This window comes from Muscardinus avellanarius (genome assembly GCF_963383645.1).
Source record: "Muscardinus avellanarius genome assembly, chromosome: Y".
Classification (NCBI taxonomy): Eukaryota; Metazoa; Chordata; class Mammalia; order Rodentia; family Gliridae; genus Muscardinus; species Muscardinus avellanarius.
Genome location: NC_137809.1, coordinates 6,956,537 through 6,979,677, shown reverse-complemented (window position 1 = coordinate 6,979,677; position 23,141 = coordinate 6,956,537).

The following is a 23,141-nucleotide window of genomic DNA, read 5'->3' as shown; positions in this document are numbered from 1 at the left end:
TCACAGCAGCAAAAGCCCCAGATTGGCATCCGGGCACTGGCCCAAGCGTGACTGTCTCTCTTCCTCACAGAGATGCCCCTGGTTTACCTGCAGAACAAGCATTGGTGAGCAAAACAGCAGAGGTGGCAGAACTGGGCAGAACTGGGGGTGGAGGGAGGGCCCTGCTCGGGCCTTGGCCCGCCCCTGCCCCATCGCATTCCTGCCAGGCTCTTCTATGGGCTGCTTCAGGGTCCTGTGCTGCCAAGGGAAGGCATTCCTTACCAACCCCTCCATCAACCGTCCCAAGGTAGCACGCAGCCTGAGTGATGTCACGGTGCTGGTGCTTGCCTTACGAAGGTGGCTCTAGTACAAGCCCCCTAATCCCCTTCCAACAGATGGCTGCCCCTCAACGCTGCCTGTATGGAAATTTTGGATCAATGTCTGCTTAGAGGATTAAGTTTATCCCAAGCTGAAAGAGGCTTCTCTCTGGATCCCAACAAAGCCAGCAGATGAACCTGCTGGAGGACCAGGTCCTGCCAGACATCTGGGGAGCCATCAGTCTGCCCATCTTTAGAGACCCGAAGAGAGACAGCTAGCCCCTAAAAGCTTTATGATGGCCAAGGTGAGGAGGCTCTGCTCCCTGCCAGGAGTGGGTGCCAGGGCGTCATGGCCTCTCACCTCAGCCTCCAGAGGGAGGACCAAGCCTGATTATATGGCAGCACTGTGCAGAATTCCTCGCCAGCGCACCCTGTAATCAGTGGCGACAGGAAATTGACTGTCTTCCTATCTGTGGTGTGCTCTTTGGAGAATATTGGGAGTAAGGAACCCAAGCAGGGAGAAACCCAAACAAGAGGGCGGCATCTGTGCATCAGGGAAGTTCTAATTAGACTCTGAGCTGACCCAGGGATTGTCCTCAGCCAGGGACACAGCTCTGAGTGGACCCGTACCCACCTCACCGAGCTTCTAGTGGGGCACGCTGGCTTCAGGGCAGCCATGGGTGAAGAGAAGACATGGCGGCCCACTCCCTCTTGGTCCACCCATGTTCGGCTATGGCTGGGGGCGATTCTATGCACAATGACAGCGTCCTGTTACGAATTGGGAGAATATGGTTTGGGGAAATTGTTCCCTGGGGACCCCTGCTAGGAGGATCGCACAGGTTCAAAGCCAGCCGAGCTGGCTTACGAGACCCTGTTTCCAAATAAAGAGTATAAAATAGGTTTGGGAGTGTAGCCCAGAGGTAGAAGGGCTTCCAGGAACCCCAGTACCACCAAAAAAAAAAAAAAAATCAAATTAAATTAAAAAATAAAAAATAAAGTGCTTAAGGTACTCTGTCTTGTTCCAGTGGCCCTTGGGTGGATGCCTTTCTGGTAGTGGCCCCAGGGTTTTCTGGCACCACCCGAGGCCCAGGCTGCCTTCGTCTGAGATGTGAATCACAGGTCCAGGGTCCCCCAGGCAAACTCCAGGGCCAGATATGTTTCAGAATTTGAACAGTTGTGATTTTGGAAGGGTAACATGCAACACGTACTGGATGTAACGAACCACTCCTAGCAGAGTTTGGAAACACATCCCTAATCAGTTTCAGTTGCTTCGCCTAAATGTTGAACACAAGTTTGACCTTACAATACCTCTTAAATAGTCTTTCAGAGTATTTAAGACTTCAAGCCAGGTGTGGTGATACACACCTGTAATCCCAGCCCCTGGGAAGCTGAGACAAGAGGATCGCAGGTTTGAGGCCAGACTTAGCACCTTAGCGAGGCCCTCTGCAACTTAGCAGGCCCTGTATCAAAATCAGAAGTAAGAAGGCTGAGAGTGTGGCTTAGAGGTATACTGTCCCTGGGCTCAATCATCCGTAGGAAAAGTAGATAAACAAATAAGTAAATGGAAGGGTAGATAAGAAATCTCAATGGCCACCTGTAGGAGAAGGGAAAGAGAGTGGTGGGTAATGGAAAAATAGAAACTTTTCTGGATAGACTTTATTTTTATAATTTTCTGTGTGTGTGTGTGTGTGTGTGTGTGTGTGTGTGTGTGTGTGTGTATGGTACTGGGGATTGAACTCAGGGACACTCTACTTCCGAGGTACACCCCCATCCCTTTTTATTTTATCCTTTGGAAACAGTCTCATTAAGTTACTGACATTCTCAGTAAGTTGCTGAGGCTGGCTTCGAACCTGTGATCCTCCTGTCTCAGCCTCCCAAGTACTGGGATTACAAGCGTGCGCCACCATACCCAGCCTCTAATTTTTGTAAATTTGACTTAGTCATTAATGTTTTATTTTATGCTAATGTTTATATTAATATTCATATAAATGTTTTAAATAATTGTGAAATAAAAACAAAAAAAAAAGAGTCATTTCCTAAATTAAAATTAGAAGACTTGAGCCAGGTGGCGTGGTGTGGCCACCATCTCAGCACTTTGGAGGCTGAGAGAAGAGGACAGTGGGATGGAGGCCAGCCTCAGCCACCTAAGGCCTAGAGAATGAGGGCCATTTGGGTCATGCACGTCTGTGCCCCGAATGAGAGGCATCGCTGGCGCTGAGCAGGAGCTGGGATAAGGCGAGCGGAGCGGTGGTCTGCAGTAACCTGTGGAGGGGTAAGATCTGAAGGCATAAAGCGTGCCCGTCCAGAAGCACTTGTGCGGGCCTGAGAAAGGATCGCGGGTTGGAGCAAGGGCGCGTCAGAGCCCTGCCTTAATTGTCAGAGTGAGCGCACCACACCACACAAGCTTTAACGCAGTATCTTCTGAGAAACGAGGCCCTTTTAAGCTCTTCTCACTGGTAAACCACTTTCCAACTGCTCAAATTCCACTCTGGACTCGTGTGTGTGTGCGTGTGTGTGTGTGTGTGTGTGTGTGTGTGTGTGTGTGTGTGTGTGTGTGTGTGTAATGGAACCCAGGGATATTCTATCTCTGAGCTACATCCCCAGTCCTATTTTTATTTTACTTCTGTTTTGAATCAGAGTCTCCCTAGGTTGATGACAATTTCACTAATTGCCGATGCCATCCTCGAACCTGAGATCCTCCTGTCTCAGCCTCCCAAGTACTGAGGTTACGAGTGTAAGCCACTGCGACTGGTCCACTGTGGACTTTGAAAAGCGAGAAGGGCTTCAAGAGATTTATCCAATGGCTAAAAATAGCGACTGCTTCGTTCAAAGACCTCTGCTTGGTGACCTGTGCCCAAGAAGAGAACATGGCATCTTGTGCCGGGCGGTCCATCTTGCTTATCCTCAGTGACCCCCAGCTGATGCGCAGAGCCCGCGAAGGCAGAAGTTGGCCCCTGCATCCTTGGACCCTCAGCGGCCGCACCTTATAACTTGGATGACAATTGCCCCTGGGAAAGCTGTGTATCGGCAGTGCAAAGAAATGTTCAGAGAAACAATAGAATCACGCAGGTTCTAATCTGATCAGAGATAGATAAATCACCCACTGAGAAATTCATCACCTGAGTGGATCCACTGGGTGGCGACCTGGGCAGGTAGGGTGGGCAGAGGAAGGTCGCCGGTGCACCTGGGGTCTCTACGTGGCCCTGGCCCTCCACCTTGCCTCTCTGTTTCCGGCTTCGTGGTGCGAGGGCAGTGGCCGCCCGTGCACCCTGCAGCTGCAGCCACCATTTATAATTGCTTCCGGGAGCCCTGTGCACTAGGGCCTCTGAATCCGGGAGCCCAGTAAACCTTTCCTCCTGGAACTTCTGTGCCTCTGGTGCTTGGGCCTCAGTGTGAGGGTGCTGACTGATAACCCGGAACGCGCTCAGTGAGTACGAAGGCGGCTCGCACGCCCCTCCCGGTCCCAGCAAAGGTTCTATTGATGTGTCCCGTGGACACGTTGACCCCCTTTCTCAAAATGGCACCCCTTCCCCTCCCCCTCCCTACTGGTATTTCTTTTCTCTTTCTTTCTTTCTTTCTTTCTTTCTTTCTTTCTTTCTTTCTTTCTTTTTTTTTTTTTTTCTTTTTGGTACTGGGGATGGAACCCAGGGGCATTCTACCTCTGAGGTATAGCCTCAGCCCTATTTTCACTCTTTATTTTTAAAACAGGGTCTCACTGAGTTGCAAAGGGCCTCACTAAGTAGCTGAGACTGTCTGCAAACTGCGATCCTCCTGTCTCAGCCTCCCGAATGCTGGGATTCCCAGCGTGCCCACCACACCTGGCCTCCACTGGTATTTGTTAAGCTGCTTATACACAAATGTTTCCCTCAGGGTCTGCAGTTGAAAACTCAGATCAAAAAATCCCTGGAGATCTGTGAACTCTAAGCCCGGTCGGCAGAGGGAATCCAGGCCCTCCAACTGCAGACTCATGCCAGAAGTCCCACAGGAGGCTTAGGGATAGTTGTTGATGCCACTGGATTAAAGGGTTCCTAGAGGACTCACAAAGCAAGGCTTCTGGGTGCATCTACTGGCATGTGAATCCGTGGACTCAGCGTGGAAGGCATGTACCAGGCGTCAGAACAATAAAAGAGAAATTCACCTGGCACAGCAGTGCACGCCTGTAATCCCAGTGCTAGGGAAGCAGAGGCAGGAAAATCACAAGTTCAAGGCCAGCATCAGCCATTTGACGAGACCTCATTTCAACATAAATTATAAAAGGGGCTGGGGGATAGCTCAGTGGTAGAGTGCCACTGGATTCAATCCCCAGTACCACCACCATGAAAAAAGAAGACTTTATTTCTCTTCTGGAGCTGAGATACACCCGTGTTCTCATACCCCTGAACACCAGAACGTGAGGCTGTCCAGCTTGTACACTCCGGGGCCTACGCCTCTGGCCCCTGGGATCTCAGCCCTTCAGCCTTGGGCAGAGAACTGCTCTATTGCTCTCCGCTCCCCGTTCTGAGCCCTTCTTTTACAGACCTTGACCTCCACCTCCTGGCTGTGTCTCTCAGGGGAGCCCTGATGTACCGGGGGGTCGGAAGCCAACCGGAGGCGGTGATGAAGCCGGTGGAGCCGGTTGCAGATGGGCTGAGGTTCCCTCGACCACAGTGACACTGAGCCCCTTGAGATACACCGCGTCTACTTGGGGTCGCCGACTTAGCGCCTCCTGTCACCTGGTCCTCTGCAGATAAGGAAATCCAGTGTGGTGGTGCTGCTGGTCAAGGTCACCTACCAAGTCACGGCCAACTGGCACTCTGTCCCTCCCCGACTCCAGGCCTATGTTTGGGTCACCCGGCCTCCAGGCCTCCCAAGCCCTTCAGAATCACCCCACATCGCCTGGAGTGGCATTCCCCCTCTGAGCACTGCACTGAGCCGGTTTTCTCCAAATCCAGAGTTTTTAAGGACACGCTTGGAAGCCAGTTCCAGTTTCCAACGAAATGGAATTCCTCAGCCCACTGTGTTTCCCGGCCCCCGATAAACCGCCCTTTAGTCCCGAGACTTTGATCACCGGCCCTTTCATGTGTCTATATGGCGGCCTCACCCCCTGGAGCCCTGACTCCGCGAGGGTAATCTGCGGATCCTTCCGACACACACGCTTAGCCCGAGTCATAAACACCGCCATTATTCTGGACCACCCAGCTCATATTTTATTTTCGATATGAATGCCCCGGCCGCGCAGTGGCCTTGCTGTACTGCACGCCGAGGCCGTGGCGAGGCCCAGCTGCAATCCGGTTCTGCCAGTGAGCGCCCAGCAAAATCCTTTGGGAAAGTGTTAGCATTAGCAGCAGCGTCTCAGGCCGCTCACAGGGGGCTTCCGAGCGGCCCCCGCACCTCCCGGGGCAGCCACCACCAGCGCCGGCTCACGTGCCTGGATCCATTGGGAGCTCCGCCACGCTGGGGGGCCTCTGCCTCTCCCCTTGCTCCCAGGCAACCACCCCCGGCCTCTGCCCTCGCCTTTCTGCTGCACACGCAGAAATACAGAAGGAACCGAAGTCGCGGCCCCTGACAGAGGAAGCTCGTGTGGCTCCAGCACCTTCGGTCCTGCCACCTCCCGCAGCCCGGGGACAGCAAGGTTTGGCGCCTGCCTGGCGGGAATAGGGCACCCTTCCTGGCCATTTGCTTTTCTCCAGTGATAGAAATGTATTTTTTTTTCCTGCTTCTAAACAATTGTTAAAGTCCTCGGTTTTAAGCCCTGACACAGGAGAGCTTTTCTAGAATTTTCTATTGGTACCTTGACATCCACGGTAGTCAGTAGCCAGCAATGTTGGCATCACTCAGGAGCTTGTTAGAAATGCATGCTCCTTGCTGGGCGTGGTGGCACACCACGCTTGTAATCTCCGCACTTGGGAGGCAGAGACAGGAGGATCGCGCAGGTTCGAAGCCAGCTGCACTGGCTTAAGAGACTCAGTTTCCAAATAAAAATATAAAAAAATAGGTGTTTGGGAGTGTAGCCAGGAGGTAGAAGGGTTTCCAGGAACCGCAATACTACAAAAAAAGAGAAAGAAAGAGAAAGAAAGAAAGAAAGAAAGAAAGAAAGAAAGAAAGAAAGAAAGAAAGAGAAAGAAAGAAAGATGCAGACTTCTAGGCCCTTTCCTGTGTCAGGAAATCAGACTCAGGCTTACTTTTATCTTTGTGTGGTGCTGTGGGTTGAACCCAGGGGTGTTCTACTGCTGAGCTACGCCTCCAGCAATTTTATTTTGAAACAGGGTCTCACTAAGTTGCTTAGGGTCTAAGATTCTGAGGCTGCCTTTGAACCTGCAGTCCTTCTGTCTCAGCCTCCAAGTACTGGGATAGCAGATATGTGCCACCACACCTGGGCAAGAGAGTGCCGTTCTTTCTAGGTTAAGAGATTAATCACACCGGAGGAAAAGTGCAGGACAAACAAGGGATCCTTCTAGAACAGTGACTGGCCTGGCTGCGTGGTCCCTTTCCTCCCAAACTCTCCCAACCCTGCTAGTCCACTTCCCACGCCGCAGACATTGCCCACGCAGCACCGCGCGTCCTACAGGAGACGCGCCGGCGCTCGCGGGAATACCATCACTCACCAGCCACTGTGGACAGAATTGGAGTTTGAGCATTTAAATGAGTTAACCTAGCTATTTAATTAATACAGGTAGAATTTAAAAAAACGGGCATGCCTGATAAGAATGTAAGCCAACATCAATTAGGTATCAGTCAATTGCAATAGATATGAATATAGATAATTAATATATTATTATTCACATAATAATATATCAATCAGGCACCCATGTACAGACAGATTCCAGACATTTAGGGCCTGACGCACCTCATATGCCTCTTTCTCTCTCCCTCTCTCTCTCTCTCCCTCTTTTTGTGCGTGTGGAACTGGGGGTTGAACTCAGGTGCATTCTACTTCCAAGCTGCACCCCCACCCCTGGTTTATTTTTTACTTGGAAGTGGGGTCTAGCTAAGTTGCTGAGGCCAGCTGTGGATCTGCGATCGTCTTGTCTCAGCCTCCCAGGCACTGATTACAGCTGTGGCCATTACCTGTGGCTATACATATCCCATTTTCATCCATAGAATGCAAAGGTTGCTGCGCGGGTTAAATGAGGTCTGCATAGCTGGTGTAATGGTGAGCATTTTATGGGTGAAAAAAACTGAGAGTAGAAAAGGAAAAGTCATTTTCCCAAAGTCACACAGCCGAGACGGAGCTCAAGTGGGCTTCCCGCTCAGGAGGCTGTCCTCGGCCCTCGGGACCACTGAGCTGCCATTAAGGTGTTCCAGCATGGCTTGGGGACGCCTGGGTCCCCGTGGCCTCAGTTCCTCCACGGTGTTCCCGGTCCCTCTGCCACACCTCTGTCCTGTGAGCATGAGGTGGCCTCTCGCGGGGTGGGGTGGGCTGCCCTCGGTCATTCCTGGGGGACCAAGGGACCTCTGGGTTGGCGGCCTGTGGAGTCCAGCACTGGAATCAGGCTGTCTGAGAAGATGGAGACTGTTGTTTCCTTGGCAAAGAGAAGGTAGAACAAATGGGGCCTTGGACAAAATGAGCTTAAAACAGGGAGAAATGGTCAAAGGGAAGGGAAGGGTTTTATTTATTTCTAGGTATTTTACTGTTTTGAGTGTAATTGGTTTCTGAAGTTCTTTCTCAGCGGATTCATGGTTGGCATGTAGAAAAGCTGTTGCGTTTTGTAGACTGATTTGGTATCCTGCTACTTGTCTAAGTTTGGTAACCCACTCTTTTGGGTGAATTTTAGTCTCTTCTAAGTACAGGATTATGTCATCTGTGAAGAGAGAAAATTTCAGTTCTTCGTTTCTTATTTGTGTTCTTTTGACTTTTTTCTTTTATTGCTCTGGCTGGGGTTTCTACTATGGAATTGAAAAGGAATTAAGATAGTGGAACTTGTTTCAGTTTTCCTCATTCAGTCTGATGTTGTCTTTGGGGCAAATTGATTTCACCATGTTTAAGAATGTTCTTTCTACTCCACTATCCTGAGTTGTTTGCTTGCTTGTTTGTTTGTTTGCTGCTGTGGAGTGTGTGTTGTGTGTGTGGGTGTGGGTGTGTTACTAGTGATAGAGCCCCCGCTCATTCTTCCTCTGAGCTATACACCTAGCCCCATTTTCTATTTTTTTTTTTTTTTAGTTTGAAACAAGGCGTCACTATGTTGCAGAGAGCCTCACTAAGTAGCTGACACTGGCAGAGAACCTGCAGTCCTACTGTCTCAGCCTCCAGAGTACAAGTACTGGGATTACAAATGTGTGTCACCACGCCCAGTTCCTTCAGTCTTTTTTCATGTGAATGGGTGTTGGTTTTTTTCAAATCCTTTTTTCACCATCTATTGATATGATCCTGTGATTTTTGGTTCTTAATTTTATCAATGTAGTAAATTACACTTATCTACATATATAATTTACAGGGATCGAACCAGCCGTGGATCCCTGGAATGAAACTGACTTGGTCTTGATGTATAATTTTCTTGATAGCGGTTTAAATGCTAGGAGCTTTTCAACTAACTTCATCAAGGCGATAGTGCTCATTAATTTTCTTTTCTTGAGTTGTCCTCACTCTGTCTTGGTTATTGATGAGATACTTGGATCCCAGGATAGGTTTGAAAGAATTCCACCTCTTTCTTGCTTCATGGAATAGTTTGGGAAGCATTTGTCTTAGCTTCTATAAAAGTTCTACACAATTCAGATGGGATTGCTTCCAAACCCGGTCTTTTCTATGAAAAAAACCCTGCTTGTTATTGTAGGGCTATAAGTTTTCTATATATTCTTGACTCAATTTAGGTTGTATATATTAGGGGAGCTAAGAGTTTATCAGTCTTGTCTCTTTTTACCCAAAAAGGCCAGCTTTTTGTTTTGCTGGTCTTTTTATGCATTTATTTATTTGTTTTGTTGTTTTCTAGTTTGATGAATTCCACTCTGTTTTTAACGATTTTCTGTTTTCTACTAGGTTTGAGATTCCTGTTTTTTGAGGACTTTCAGGCATGTCATTCGATTGTTCCTTTTGTGACTCTTTGTTGTTCGTACACAGGGGCACTCAGTGCCATGAATTTTCCTCTTAATGCTGCCTCTACAGAGTCCCAAAGATGTTTTGTTTCTGCATCTGTTTGGTCCGAGGAATTTATTTAAATTCTCCCCCATTTCTTCTGTGATCCACTTTTCATTCAGAAGTATACTATTCAGGCTCCATGGATTTACGTACTTCCTCTGGGTCTTGCTGTTGTTGACTTCGACTTTTGTTGCACCGTGGTCTGAAAAGACGCAAGGCAATAATGTTCAGCTGTTGTCTGGAATAGTCCATGTGTATCGAAGTAGATCCATTTAGCTTTTAGTGTCCTTCAGGCCTGAAGCATCTTTACTGTTCTTTTGTCTGGAAGATCCAACTAGAGGTGTGAGAAGTGTGTTGAAGTTTCCCAGTATTATTGTGTTGAGGTCTGAGACTTAATGTCGCAAAGAGTTTGTTTTATAAAAGTGGTTGTGCCCGTGTTTGCGTCACAACTTGACAGCTTTTGGCTTGAAGTCTACTGTGTCTGAAAGATGAGTTGCAAACCTTGCTGCTTTGGGGTTTCATTTGTATGAATGTCTTATTCTGACCCTTCACCTTTAGTCTGTGAATATCTCTGGCTATAAAGTGTGTTCCTCACAAAGAGTATATAGACGGCTCATGTTTTTAAATCCACTTTTTCTGTCTGTGTCCTTTAATTGTGGAATCGAGACTATCGACATTCAATATTCTTATTGAAGGCTGGGTGTGGTGGCACATGCTGGTAATCCCAGCACCTTGGGAGGCTGGGATAAAAGGATCGCAGGTTCACAGCCAGCCTCAGCAACCTTGTGATGCCCTCTAACAACTGAGAAAGACCCTGTTTCAAAGTAAGGAATAAAAATATTGGGCTGGAGGTTTAGCTCAGAGAATGACCTCGTTCCAAGTCCCAGTTGTCAATATACACATATGTGTTTATTATATGTGTATATTTGTGATATCCATGTGTTTAAATATATGTTACATATGTATGTTACCTGTATGTATATATTACATATATTGCATATCTGTGTCCATGTATATGTGTGTGCGTGTGTGTATGTGTGTATATATATACACAATATATATGTAATAAATATATATGTAATAAATATATATGTAATATATATAATATAAATTACATATATATATTATATATATATAAAATATATATTAGGTGATTTTAATTTCCTGTCAATTATGAGTTGTGTTTTCTGTGTACGATAGTGCTTCTCACTTTCTCTAGTGCCAGTCTGGTTGACATGAAACCTATTTTCTGTTTGCCTTGGAAGATTTTTTTATATCTCCATCAGCTCTGAGAGACATCTTGCTGGATAAAGACGTCTTGGCTGGAGATTGTTTTCTCTCAGGACATGGAGGATATTGTCTAGAGTGACTTTTACTGCTTTTACCCGTGAACGTGACGTCACCTGGCCTTTTGCTCTTGACCTATTAAAATTTCTTCCTTGACCTCTGTTGGTCATCATTATGTGATATGTGAGGTTCTTCTCTGATCTTGTCTAAATGAGGTTTGGAGCGTCTTCTCTATGTAAGTGTCCAGCTGTTTTTCAGGTTTGGGTTGATCTGAAGTGATCCAAGCCATTTGGGTTTTTCTGAGGCGGTTTTTTTAACCCTCCTGGTTATGCTTCTAGGACCTCTTCTTCTTTTTTTTTTTGGTGGTACTGGGGTCCCTGGAAGCCCTTCTACCTCCGGGCTATACTCCCAGACCTATTTTTACATTTTATATTTGAAACAGGATCTCCTAAGCCAGTGCGTGCGGCTGGCTTCAAACCTGCGCGATCCTCCCGTCTCTGCCTCCCAAGCGCAGGGATTACAAGCGTGCGCCACCATGCCCGGCACTTCTAGGAACTCTTCTATGGCTATTCTTGGGTTTGCTCTTTTAACAGTCTTCCAGATCTCTTGGCATTTTCTGGTCATGTTGCACTGTTTTTTAAGTCGTTGACAGCATGTTCATTTTTGAATTGGCTGTCTTCTAAGAGTGAGGCTCTTTTTGCCATGTGGCTGAGTCTGCCAGTGCTGGTTTTCTTTCAGTCAAAGTTTCTTTTTACATTATTTTTTTGGGAGCATTGTGATTTTACATCACTTTGGGGTACAGAGGGCCAAAAAATACACGCACACAGATTCCGTGCCCTCGATACTGGGTCCTTCCCTATATGTGCCTTTGATAGTGGAATATGGTAGATTTTTATACATTCATAGCATTATTTCAAAGTGAACACTCTTTATAACGAGCCCCTCTCCTTTGCTAGCCTCCTTCAGTCAGTCACGTGGAGTCTCTGTTATTTATCTGATAATGCCTTTATTTCCAAATATCTCTTTAGCTTCCACGTATAAGAGCAAAGTTACATAGATGTACTCGTTTCTTGAGACTGGGTGCTCTCACCCTCTTGAGTTCCATCCATACTTTTGTAAATGGCAAGATTTTGTTCTTTGTTATGGCTGAGTAGACTTCCATGGTCTGTATATGCCAGTCTTGTGATCCATTCATCTATTGTTGGACACCTGGGGTGGGTGGGGGTTTTCATATTTTGTCCATTGTAAATTGTGCTGCTATGAACAGGGATGTGTAAGTATCATTAGATGGAATCTCAGTGTCCTTTTGATTTGCATTTCTCTGATTGCAAGTGTAGGCTTTTTCTTTTCCTTTTCTTTCATTTTCTTTCTTTCTTTTTTTTTTTTTTTTTTTTTTGGTGGTGTTACTGGAGATGGAACCTTTCTACCGCCGGGCTACACTCCCAGACCTATTTTATATTTTTATTTGGAAACAGGGTCTCGGGTCTCTTAAGCCAGCAAGTCTGACTTCGAGCCTGCACGGTCCTCCTGTCTCCACCTCCCAAGTGTGTGGGAGGTATGAGCAGAAAAGCAGACACAGTCTTTCTCCGAGATATACCCCCAGCCGTACTTTTTATTGTTTATACTTGAAGCAGAGTCTGACAAACTTGTGGAGGGCCTATGTAGCTGAAGCTAGCCTGGAACATGTGATCCTCCTATCTTGGCCTCCCAAGTACAGGAATTACAGGCGAACAACCACCACGCCCAGCTATTGTTGGCGATTTTTATTTCTTCTTTGGAGAAGAGTTTATTCAGTTTGGTTGCCCATTTCTGACCTACTTATTTGTTCTTTAGCATTACATTTTTTAAGCTCCCCCTGTATATTCTAGATATTAGACCTTTGATTGGTTCTTGGTGGATTCCCTTTGCTGTGCAGAGGCTTTTTAATTCACTAACTAATTCTTGTTTTTAATTTCCGGAGCTTTCAGAGTCTTCTTAAGGAGGTTTCTAAATGTACATATATGTTGGAATGTTGGTCCTACAGCTCACCTAGTAGTTTCACAATTTCTGCTCTTAATTTCTAGGTCTTTGGACGACCTTGAGTTGGCTTTTGGGCAGGGAGAGAGGGTAGGGGTTAATTCCATTTTTCTACATATGGATATCTAGTTTTCCCAACACCATCCTTTGAAAAGGCTCTTCTTTCTCCCATGTATGCCATCAGTGCCTTTAAAAAAGATCAAGTGGAGCCGGGCATGGTGGCGCACGCTTGTGATCCCGGAGCTTGGGAGGCAGAGACAGGAGGATCATGCAGGTTCGAAGCCAGCCGCGCTGGCTTAAGAGACTTGTTTCCAAATTTAAAAAGTATAAAATAGGTCTGGGAGTGTAACCCGGAGTTAGAAGGGTTTCCAGCAACACCAGTACCAACAAAATGAATGAATGAATGAATAAATGAATGAATGAATGAGTGCATGAAAGAGATCAAGTGGTTATCGATACAGGGCTTTGTTTCTGAGTTTTCTGTTCTGTTCGAACCATTGGTCTGTGTGCCTGCTCTTTTGCTAATACCAGGCTCTTTTTATACTGTCCTTGTAATACAATTTGAAGTCAGGTATTGTGATGCCTGCAAGCAGGGTTCTTATTGCTGAGAATTGTTCTGGCTCTTCCAGGTCTTTTGTTTTGTGTTCCTTAAGAATTCTAGAACGGACTTCTGTAGGTCTATGAAAAAATGGCCATGGTACTTTTATAGGGATAGATAGTGTTGAATGTGTCTACTGAAGTTCATACTTCATTTATTATGTCCTGAATTTTCCTCGGAGCCTTGTTTGGTTACTGTTCAGGATACTGATCTCTTTGCTGATTATGTCCCGTCATGATATATAGGCTTTTGCCGGGCATGGTGGCACACGCTTGTAATCCCCGGCCTTGTGAGGCAGAGACAGGAGGATCGCGCAGGTTCGAAGTCAGCCTCACTGGCTTAAGAGACCCTGTTTTAAATTTAAAAAAATATGAAATAGGTCTGGGAGTGTAGCCCAGAAAGGGTTTCTAGGAACCCCGGTACCATAAAAAATAATAATAATAATAATAGTAGTAGTAGTAATAGTAATAGTAATAATCATAATAATACTTCTCCAGTCTAACATCTGATGTCTTTGAGCATACCCATAATTATAATTCTAAAATGTTCCGACATTTTCTGCACCTCTAAGTTTGTAATCACCATGGTTGTATAATTGAGGAAGCTCATTCTTTTCTAGCTAGTCATCCTCCTCGTATTTTCAGGACCCTTTAGTATCTTTATTACATTTTCTGGCTCTCTTTATGTGGAATTCCTACATCTAACCACCTTCCCTTAACTGTTGTATGCTGTTCTAGAAGTAAATATTCACCGCAAGGTATGCCTTAGGGGGCGCTGGTTGTAGGTAACCTCTGACTGACTGCTGGCCTCTGCATTTTGAGACACACACTTGCTGGTGTGTGGACCTAGGTTGCATTCCCTGGAAACACCCTCCCCCACCCCGTTGCTGTGCTTACTGGGGTCACCTTATGCCCCGTACCCTATGGAGGTCAGGTGGGACCCTGCGCTCCAGAGAGCTCTGTGGTCTGCCTCAGTGTTCTTATCCTAGTGAGACCCCTGCTGTCCTCCTAACAGTGGTCACTTGAGATTCTGCAGGCTATCTGTGTCAAGGGCCCAGACTGCACGGACTCGTCCTGTGACTGCAGTACATTCTTACTAAAGCTGTACTGTTCTTGTATCTCCCCCTCTCCTCATGCTGTCCTGCCTGCACATTACTGGGGGCATGGTGCTCCAGGGCACCTAGGCCTCTGTAAACTCACAAACCCTGCAGGTGGTATTTTGGGAGACCACTCCCAACCTACCCACTCACCCACAGTTAACACAGGTTTCTGCTGAGACTCAGTAATCTCACAGGTGCTGCAAGGTGTATTGGAGCCTCTCAGGATCCTGGTAGGAAGAGTACGTTCTCTCACGGTTCTGGTTCCGTCGAGATCTGCTGTGTTCCTCGTAATGATTGCTGGGCAGCCTGGGTGGGCCATCCAGAATGTCCCGGGTGAGGAGAACAGATTAGAGTTGGTCTTTGGGTTCTATCCACTGAGTGGATAGGATTGGTTTCTTATTAGTTTCCTGGCATTCTTCTCCGAGGTGTAGGGCAGTGCTCAGAGGTAGTGGGGCATGTTCCCTATACACTGCCATCTTTAAATAGACACTACTGTCAGTAAATGTCGTAGTATTTTTATATGTGTGAGAGATGGTTGGAACAAAAGTGATAAGTTACTTTATCTGGGGAAAAGAATGCATGAGAAATTTAATCAGTTAGAGAGACTGGGGGTGTTGAGTGTTGTTTTTTCTGCTCTCAGTTGTCATTAGTAATGCATAGAAGAAGGAAAAGAATACGTCAAAGGGAAAGAAAATATCTTGTTCTCACAAAAGTTTTTAACCATGGAGAAAGAATATAGACAACAACTTGGTAAGCTTTGTTTGATGTGATAAGCTCTGGTCTTCAAGGAGCCATAAGGCACTTTTTAAAGAGAGAGACCGACAGACAGAGAAACGAGCAGAGTGAGGGACTCGCAGTGATAAAGAGAAAGATAGAAAACTACATAAATGTGTAAAAGGCAGAAAAAATAAAAGTTGCCACATATAGTGTATATAGAAGTGTGTGTGCGTGCGTGTGTGTGTGCGTGTGTTTTGTTTGGGGGATGGAACATTCTACCTCTGAGCTACACCCCAACCCTGCTTCTTATCTTTATTTTGAAACAAGGTCCCACTGAGTTGCAAAGGGCCTCACTTAGTTAAGTAGCTGAGGCTGTCCTCAGACTTCAGTCATCCTGCCTCACACCTCCCAAGTATGGGAATTACAAGCTTGCGTTTTTATTCATCTCATTTCATTTGTGCGTTGCAGTTATCATCACGCTGAGGAGCAGTGTGATACTTGGGTAATTCCCTCTGAGTCCCACCCCGACCCCAACCTCACTCCCTCCCTATTCCTGTCTGTGAGACTAGTGAAATAAGGCTATGTGCACAGACCTTCGTAAACACACAAAGCCTTGTTTAGACTCTTTTCTTCATCATGATTCCTTTTCCCCTTCCGACTTCCATCTCCCTGTTTCCTTCCCTTCCATCATTCTCCTGGTGTCGCCTCAGTAATCTCAAGTTTCTTCTGTTTTTCTGTTTTCTCTCTAGCTTCCACTGGTGAGAGAGACCATAAAACCCTTTGCTTTCTGAGTCGGGCTGCTCTCTCTCAGCATAATATTCTCTAGTTCTGACCGTTTTCCTTAAGATGTCATATGTTTTGTTCTGTATGCCTGAGAGAGAATTTCATGGTGCATATCATATCACATTTTCCTTATCCAGTCATCTTTTGGCAGGTACCCAGGTTGGTTTCATAATTAGCCAATTTTGAATTGAGCGGCTGCACATGGACAGGGATGTGCATGTATCAGTATAGTATTCTAACTTTAATCCTTTTGGAAAGATACCCCTCAGAAGCCTACCTGGGTCATATGTTGATTCCATTCCTACTCTTTTTGAGGAACCTACCTTCTGACCTCCGTGGTGGTTGTACTGATTTGTAGTTTCCTCACAAATGCATGAGAGTTCCTATTTCCCCACTTCCTTGCTGGCACTTGTTATTTCTATTCTTGACGATTTCCATATTGGAGTCCCATCTAAACTGGAGTTCAGATGGACTCTGTGCCATTTTGATTTGCATTTCCCTGGTGGGTAATGAAGCTGAACTTTCTCAAAGTATTTATTGGCCATTTCTGTTTCTTCTTTTGAGAAGTGTCTTGTTCAGTTCAACTGCCCTTTTCTTTCGGGGGGAAAACACATTCTTTAGTGTTAAGTTCCCTTCGTTACGGTTATTTATGTGTTAGATTTTAGTACTCTATCACGGGAGCGGCTGGCAAAGATTTTCTCCCATTCTGTAGGCTTTGTCCACAGCTATTCTTACTTTTTTGTTGGTTGGTTTGCATTTTTACATTTTATTCTTTCCCTGGACCAGATATATGCAGTACATTCTCATGTGATGTTAGGGAGTGACAGGAGCCACAGCTCCTATTCAGCTCTACAGTCATGAGGGTGAAGATTACTAGAAAATACTTCTTTAGCTTTAGCAAAATCAGTACAATGAAGAATGTTCTAATCAGTAAGAATGAAATCAAGTCAGAAAACTTTGAAGAAGTAATCCAAGCGAAAGTTGGGTGAAATAATACCATGAGAAGCAGAGGAGAGCATTTCATAAATGGAAGGGATGTTAAGGAGGGAAATTCGATGACCGAAATGAATTTGGATAGAATCTTAGAAGGAACAACTTCAGAAACACATATATATTGGAGAGGAAGAATGCTTTTTCTCTAAACGTTCTCTCCTTGAAATGATCATGTAATTGTTTTAAAATTAAATGTCCAGTTTCACAAGGAAGAGAGAATTATGGAGGTGGACTGCGCAGAGAGCCCGTCTCTTCGCGGAGAGATGACTACATGTCACCAAGAGATGATGGTTAACTCCGCTCAAGATGGGTAAAGGAATCGGTTGATTAAAAGTTAAATATTTTAAACTAAATAATTTGATGAAATTTAATTTACATTCAACACAGCACGCATTCTGATCTAGCGCCAAAACATGGAACATTTTTTTGAAGCCTCTACGCTGGAATCAAACCATACTTTGAGGTTTTGTTTATTTATTTGCTTATTTGTTTGTGTATGTTTGGCAGTACTGGGGATGGAACCCAGGGGCATTCTACCCCCGAGCTACACCTCAAGCCCTATTGTTTATTCTTTGTTTTGCCATAAAGCGTCTCGCTGGGTAGCAAAGAAGCAGCTGAGGCTGTCAGTGAACTGTGATTCTCCGGGCTCAGGTCTCAGGATGCTGAGATTAAAAACCTGTGCCACCACATCCTGCAACAGTGAGGATTTATGTATCAGTCCCACATCCTGCAACAGTGAGGATTTATGTATCAGTCCTTTTCCTTAACATAATATTTGCAAGCTTTAAACATATGACGGCATGCATAAAGAGTCCTTGTACTTTATGGCTTACCATCTCACCGTTTGTATTTTAACACAGTTTACCCAAACACTTGGTGTGGTTACCTCTAGCACAGGTAACCAAATACAACTCATCTATTTGTTAATAGATGAGTACATTTTTTAAAACTATTCTGGGCCTGAGGGAATGGAATTGCTGGGTCATAGTGACACATTACACACCTGCAGGTTTTCCATAGGCAGAACTCCAGGATTTTTCTTTGTACGTGCTCCTCAAAAGTTAGTATCCTCAGATGGCACCGCGGCTCACGCCTGTAATCTCAGTACTTGGGCGGCTGAGACAGGAGGATTGCGGGTTCAAGGCCAGCCTCAGCAACCTAGCGAGACTCACAAACGACCTAGAGTGGTCCTGGTTAAGAAAAAAAAAAAAAAAGCAAAATGAACATAGTGGGCGTGCTGGTGCACACTTGTAATCCCAGTGCTTGGGAGGCTGAAACAGGAGGACCGCGGTTCAAGGCCGGCCTCAGCTACTTAGTGATGCCCTCTGCAACGTAGTGAGACCCCGTTTCAAAATAAAGAAGAAAAGAAAAGGCTGAAGCTATAGCTCAGAGGTAGAATGAGCCTGGGTTCAATCTCCAGTACCACCCACCAAAAAAAAAAAAAAAAAAAAAAAAAGAACAAGATCTGGGTTACAGCTCAGAGGTAGAGTGCTCCTGAGAGAAATTCCCAGTACCAAAAAATAAATAAATACTAGAGTTGATATTGTCTGAAGCCAGTCCCCTGTGGAAATTGTAATGTATATACGCAGTGTTTTTGTTTGATTTGAGTTTTATTTTCTTTGAATACTAGTGATAATTGTATTACAGCCTTAGGTTTACCCAATTTGTAGAAGTAATCTACTCAAGTATTTTGCTCATCTTTTAAAGTTTCTTATGTTTAGTTAATATTAATTATTATTGAACACAACATTATTTTTCATTTTGTGCCTTAAGTTATTCAAGCCGAGTATATTCAAGTTCCAGAGACACCAAGGATTATGTTCAACCGGCTAGAGACTATGCATACCGTGATTATGGCCATTATAGTTCTCGGGATGAACATTACTCTAAAGGCTATAGGTACGTTAAGTTTTATTTTTTTACCCAACAGATTACTTGAATTGTTTGTTTCCATTGAACTAAAGGTTTGCTTGTTGTAATTTAGTGATCGTGACGTCTATGGAGCAGATCGTGATAGGACTTATTCTGATCTTCCAAGGCTCTTACAGAGATACATATGAGAGTTATGGTTAGTGTCTGGTTACCAATTACCAGCCCAGATTATAATCTTAATGAACTCTTTCTTATGAAGGGAAAACATCATCCTTCTTAACAATTTGATTAGCTGGATAAACTGTGTGTTGTTATTGTTTTAAAATAATGAATACTTATTGGGGTTTTTTTTTTTTTTTTGGATGTACTGGGGTTCCTGGAAACCCTTCTATCTCCAGGTTACACTCCCAGACCTATTTTTACATTTTTATTTGGAAACAGGGTCTCCTAAGCCAGCGTGCGTGGCTGGCTTCGAACCTGCGCGATCCTCCTGTCTCTGCCTTCCAACCACGGGGATTACAATTGTGCGCCCCCACGCCCGGCTGAATACTTGTCTTTAAGAGTAAACCGGCAGTATTATTTTTCCAGTTTGAAAAAAAATGTTAGAACACGTGAACATGGATTGTTCAAGAGTAAGAAACATAGAAACAAAATGCTCAATCCTCATTTCAGCCCATTTTCAGGAAATAAAGGCAGTTTTCCAAGTTATTTAATATGCTTGTGTGTGGGGGGTACTGGGGTTCCTGCAAGCCCTTCTAACCTCTAGGCTACACTCCCAGACCTCGTATGTATGTATGTATGTATGTATGTATGTATGTATGTATGTATATATATGTGTATATATATATATATGTATTTATATATATATTTATATATTTTATATAAATAAATATATTTTATATATTTATAAATATATATTTTATTTATATATTTATAAATATATATATATTTATAAATATATATTTTATATATTTATATATATATTTATAAATATATATTTTATATATTTATATATATATTTATATATATATATTTATAAATATATATTTTATATATTTATATATATATATATATATATATATATATATATATATATATATATATTTTTTTTTTTTTTTTTTTTTTGGAAACAGGGTCTCTTAGGCCAGCACAGCTGGCTTCCAACCTGCGGGAATCCCCTGTCTCCGCCTCTCAAGCGCGGGGATGACAAGCGTGCGCCGCCATGCCCGGCTTTAGTATGCTTTTTACATTTTTTTATTTGATATTTGATGCTCCAGGAAGCTCCCGTGATGCTCCACCTGCACGAGGGTCCCCACTGACTTATGTTGCAGACAGCCGCTATGATGATTACAGCAGCTCAAGAGATGGATATGGTGGAGGTCGCGAAAGTTACTCAAGTTACCGAAGTGATATCTACTCAAGCTACCGAAATGATGTCCACTCAAGTGGTCGTGAGCGTGGTGGTAGACAAGAACGTGGGCTTCCACTTTCTATGGGTAGGGCATGCCCTGCCCCTCGTGAATCCTATGCTAGTTCCAGGTGTGGGGGTACAAGAGGAGTTTATGGGGGAAGCCGATCCGAAGGAGGACACCAAAGCACATACCAAAAATAATACCCAAGTTTAGTTACACTAAACTACTTGGCCGAAAGAAAAATAAAATGCCACTCTCCATGTTACTTGAGCACTACAGAGAGAAATATGTTGTTTCTTATGGTTGGGTCATATATTAACTTTCTTTCCATGAAATACTTTAGATTCTAAGATGAAAAAGTAAAACTGTTCAACGTATTTCTATCCTTGTTGGGCAAAAAGTAAAATTGTTCAAAATACTTCTATACTTGTTAGACAAAACTAAAATTGTTTGAAGGAATACTACCCTTTTTAGACAAACATTGAAATTGTTCAAAGTAATTTTATACTGTTAGGCAAGAATTGAAATTGTTCAAAGTAATTCTGTACTTGTTAGACAGAAAGTAAAGTTGTTCAGAGTAATTCTGTACTTACTGGACAAAAAGTCCAATTGTTCAAAATCATTGTTTAAAGTAATCCTATACCTGTTAGACAGTAAGTAAAAGTGTTTGAAGCAATTCTATACTTGTTAGGCAAAAAAGTAGAAGTTCCCAGTTTGGATTAAATATTTGTATTATAAAGTTTGGGAATAAAGATGGTGAAGGAAATGACATTTGCTATCTGAGTGTGTATGTGGGAAAGGAGGGGGGTAACTGCGGATTGGACCCCAGAGGTGTTAAATGTCCTAAGGACATCCTCAGCCCTATTTTGTTGTTGTTGTTTGTTTATGAAATAGGGTCTCTCTACATTGCCCAGCCTGGCCTGAAACTTAGGATCCTTCTATTTCAGCCTCCCAAGTACTGGGCATTATAGGTGTGTGCCACCCTATTATATGTTTTTGTTTTTATGTTTTGACCAGATACACAAGCTTAAGATCACATTTGATTGGAAGACAAATTGTGCTCTTGTTTAAATTTTACCTTTATGCCTCGAAGCCTAAATCTTTATACGGTTAGGCTCATAGTCTAGCAAGTTTTATATGTTCTCTAGTTCATCAGACAAGACAGCCAAATAAACCCAAGTTTGCCTTTAAATATTTAGGGGTACAACAAAGCCTGCAACAAGGAATCTGGTCAGAAATTTGTTTTAAGAAATATGGCGTAGCTGGGTGTGGTGGCGCCCACGCTTGTAATCCCCGCGCTTAGGAGGCGGAGACAGGAGGATCACGCTGGTTCGGAGCCAGCCGCCTTAGGGGAATCAGCTAGAGCCCAGGAACATTCTAGCTCTGAACCTCTGACCTATACCCCCAGCTTGCTTTTACTTTGTTGTTGTTGTGTTGTTGTGTTGTTGTTGTTGTTGTTGTTGTTGTTTAAACAGGATCTTGCTGTATTGCACATGGCCTCACAAGTGTGCTGAAGCTGACCAGGAGCCTGTGATCCTTCTGTCTCAGCCTTCCAAGTTCTGGGATTACAAGCATTCACCACCATGCCTGGCACAAGATGGAATTTTAAATTTAGGTAAAGATCAGTAGCAACGCCATTAACATTAACATTTTAACATTTAAACACCGAGTTCTTTTGGAATATTAATGTGTAACTACTAAGGAAAGATTGTTAAATCTATGAAAAACTTGGAAGCTAAAAGTTTAGTTGAAGTATCTCAAATGCAAAGCCAGTAAAGATGAAGATTAAGCTGCATTTTTGGGGTTTAATCAAAAAAACGAACCTTCCTGTGCATCCTAACTAAATAAAGATGCGCAAAACGGCAACAGTTAAAGAGGTCCCTGTGTATGCATTAGGGCAGAAATCCGTAGTTGCATAGAGAAACATAAGCCTATACAGTCCCAGTTACAGAGAAAAGCACAATTTTCCTTCATGGCAACTGTGTGGGGAGGTACATGTATTTTATCAGCATCCCCCATTGTGTACTTTTGAAGAAAACAGGTGCCTGACCTACCTAGCAATTGCTAGTGATTGCTGGAGGTTCATATTTTAATGAGGGCAAGGGCTACCTCTTTTGAACCAGCCAGAAGAGGCAGAGGTTCTTTCTTTCTTTTTCTTTATTTCTTCTCCTTTCTCCTCCTCCTCCTGTCTCAGCCTCCCAAGCACGTGGATTACAAACATGCGTCACCACGTGGGCCTGGCGAGGCAGGGTTTCTGATGAATGTTAACCTCTCAAAACACGGTTAACCTCCGTGCTTGGACATGCACAGTCCGTACAAAAATTTAGGACCTGAGCACTCCACTGGCCCACCATCCTTGCATAAGGAACTCCTGGTTGCAGGTGGAGAAGCCATTTACCCCTCACTCCACATTTGTCAAACACAGAAAACAAAAGCAAAATCAACAACAACCCAGGCGACTCTTAGGTATGAAAGCCTGGGTTTGTTTACATGGTGAATTCTTTCCTGTGCTTGAGAATCCTGCAGATGATTGACTAGTTCTAGGAGCTGAGAGTTCACGGGTATTGGAGGAAAGCCAAATGTTGGAACTTAATTCCCCTCTGAAAAGTATGGATCACGTGTACATGCACAATTGTGCACGGTCAGAGCGATAGAGGGATGAATGTCACTGCCTGTACAAGAGGACTGTCACTGCCTATTTGAAGACTGAGATCTGTGATTAAAGCAGCATTTGCCCTGAGGAGACTAAATTTGTGCCCGATGGTCAACCTTCACCCCAGATACATCGTGAAATTATTGGAGCAGTCCCCTGGGACTCAGAAAAGAGGGACATCATCAGGGTTAAGAGGGGCTCTGCATAAAGGTGGTAGAAAATAGCACAGAGCGAACTTCTTTAGGGCGGGTTTACAGTCACAGAGGCACTTGTGTGTAGAGGAAGAAGGCTGAGGGTGGCTGTAGAAGACATGTTCTGAAGATACAGTGAAGCTTCAGTGACATGCAGCACAGCCGTCTTGTC